This window comes from Chrysemys picta, unplaced genomic scaffold, assembly GCF_011386835.1.
Source record: "Chrysemys picta bellii isolate R12L10 unplaced genomic scaffold, ASM1138683v2 scaf3542, whole genome shotgun sequence".
Taxonomy (NCBI): Eukaryota; Metazoa; Chordata; order Testudines; family Emydidae; genus Chrysemys; species Chrysemys picta.
In genome coordinates, this window is record NW_027056243.1 from 2,454 (window position 1) to 4,806 (window position 2,353).

Sequence of the window (2,353 nt, forward strand, 5' to 3'; positions counted from 1 at the left end):
GATCAGCTCTGCTGCTCAAAACCCTTTAGCTTCTCTTATCAAATGTATTGGTCATTGTGTTTGATTCTTGCTGTGCATTCAGTACCATCTACCTGGGGTTCAGATCTCTATTTGGACAAGTAGGAAGTGGAAGCTTAGAAATTAATTGAACCTTTTCTTTTCAATTGCTTCTGATTAGTTTTTCTTTGACCATTTCCCTTCTTCCCACAGATCTGTTCTCAAGCTAAGCCGCTCAGCACGGAAAATCACGCAGAGCTGTTGGATTGTGTAGTTCTGCTAGGTAAGGGGAAGAGACTCTGAGTTGCACAGTGGTTTCCTTGTAACTTCCTTTGTCAGGTATGGTAAGAATAAGAGTTCTGTTGTCAGTGAGGATGTGATTTGTTCCCTTGCAGCCCGTTCTTCTCCTGATGATCTGATAGCATTTCTGCACTCGCAGCTGGAGATTGAGAATGAGGCTGTTCGTGTGGCCTCTTTGAATCTGCTCAGTGCCATTGTTGGTGCCGACTGTAAGTAACACAGGAGCAACTGTGCCAGCTGCCCTCTTGGCCGACATGCTGAGGGTTAAGTTGGGGACATCCAGAGCAGGGCCGGCTTTAGGAAGTGCGGGGTCTGATTTGTGGGACTTGTACTCACCAGGCGGCGCTCCGAGTCTTTGGCAGCAGGTCCTTCATTCGCTCCGAGTCTTCGGTGGCACTTCGGCGGTGGCTCCTTCATGTGCTGCCGAAGAGCCGGAGGGAGTGAAGGACCCGCCACTGAAGTGCCGCCAAAGACCCCGAGCGCCGCCGGGTGAGTAAAAATTGAAAAGGCCACTGGGCACGGGACCCTGTTAGGCGTGGAGTGCAGGGCCCTCTTAGGCACAGGAGAATCGGGGGAATCGGCCTAAAGCCGGCCCTGATCCAGAGCTAAAAGCATGAGCTACTATAGATTGAGCTAAAGAACCAAGGCTTTGTAGGCATGGCAGGGCTGTAACAGACTCATCGCCTCTGCAAATGGGGCACTGAGGCTCTATAACACACAGTCACCAGTGGTTTGGATATCCACTAAGGAACCAAATGCTGCTATAAGTTACCCCCGTATGGCCACCCAGAAATCAACAGGTTCAACTAAGTGCTGAATGTAGCCCAAGGTATTTTTCAACTTCAAATACAGAAGTTAACTTGGGGCTAATGCATGTTAACAATAATCAGATACAAATAAAATAGGACTCCTGACTCGATATTCATCAGTATTATACACTATAGATTCTGAGTTCTGTTATACTGGTGTAAACACAGATTAACTTCAGTGACCCCAGTCTATCTAATGCTTTTATAAGATTTCCATCATGGTAGTATGATGGCACTATTTATAGAAGTGGAATTACTTTAGATTTACACTGGTGTAACTGAGACCAGAGTCTGGTCCTATGTTTTTCCCACTGATTCTGTAGATGAGAGAAGCTCGGTACTATTCTTAAATAGGGCCCTTTGAAATCCAGGATTAATTCCAATGTGGAAAGTGAGTGAGTGGAACAAAGAAGTACTGTACACCTCTCCTTATCTTTCAGTGCCCGAGACAAGAGTTAAAAAGTTTCTGATTGTGAAGGCAGTGAAATCCACTCTCAGTGATCAGAATGCTAAGGTAAGATTGTGTGTGGAGCAGTGAAATATTTCAGTTTTTTTCAATGATATGGGATGAATGGATATCTGGGTGGAGCTTTCATTCAGATCCAGGGGAGAGACTGCAGACTAGAGAAGGCATGTCATTCTCCTGCCAGTGTTAAATGTAGCCATGTTTATAATCCAAGGAGATAAACTCAAAAGCATAAGGACTCTCCTATCCTATCTCCTATATCAGGCAGAAGGGATAACAAGAACTCTTGTGTGTAATCTCTACCCTTGCAGGTGAGGAAGGCAGTTCTTCATTTCATCAGGAGGCTGCTCAGTTCAGGAAGTGTGGAGAATTGTGCAGCATGGGATATGGTAGCATATGTTTTCCACGAGTTCAGTGTGTCCACCAGCAAACTGGTAAGGAGAGTTCTTAACACGTAGGACTCGGTCCTACCATTCTTGCATGCTGATTGCTCCCCTTGCCTTCCGTGGGAGTTTTGACTCAAGGACAGCTGGACTGAATGATTAGAGCCAGAATCTGATCAGTTATATTGGTGTAAAGTCAAGGTAACTCCACTGACTTTAGTGGCGTTACTCTGGATTTATACTAGTGTAACAGAGATCAGAATCTCACACTGGATATTTACATCTAACAGAGTCATCTAGGTTACTCAAACCTCTGATGAGACACTGAAAATTCTGAAAACACCATTTTTCAGTGAAATGTTCTTGTACAAGGAAGCACATCTTTTTGTTTTCAATAG

General features: G+C 44.9%; 1 long non-coding RNA gene across 1 annotated transcript; it reads left to right on the top strand.

Annotated features, from left to right (window-relative positions):
* The first annotated feature begins 207 nt into the window (after positions 1-207).
* Positions 208-2,008, top strand: LOC135980479 (uncharacterized). Its single transcript, XR_010597530.1, has 4 exons — positions 208-280; positions 393-506; positions 1,547-1,620; positions 1,884-2,008. It is a non-coding gene; the product is annotated as an uncharacterized LOC135980479 (long non-coding RNA).
* Positions 2,009-2,353: the final 345 nt, after the last annotated feature.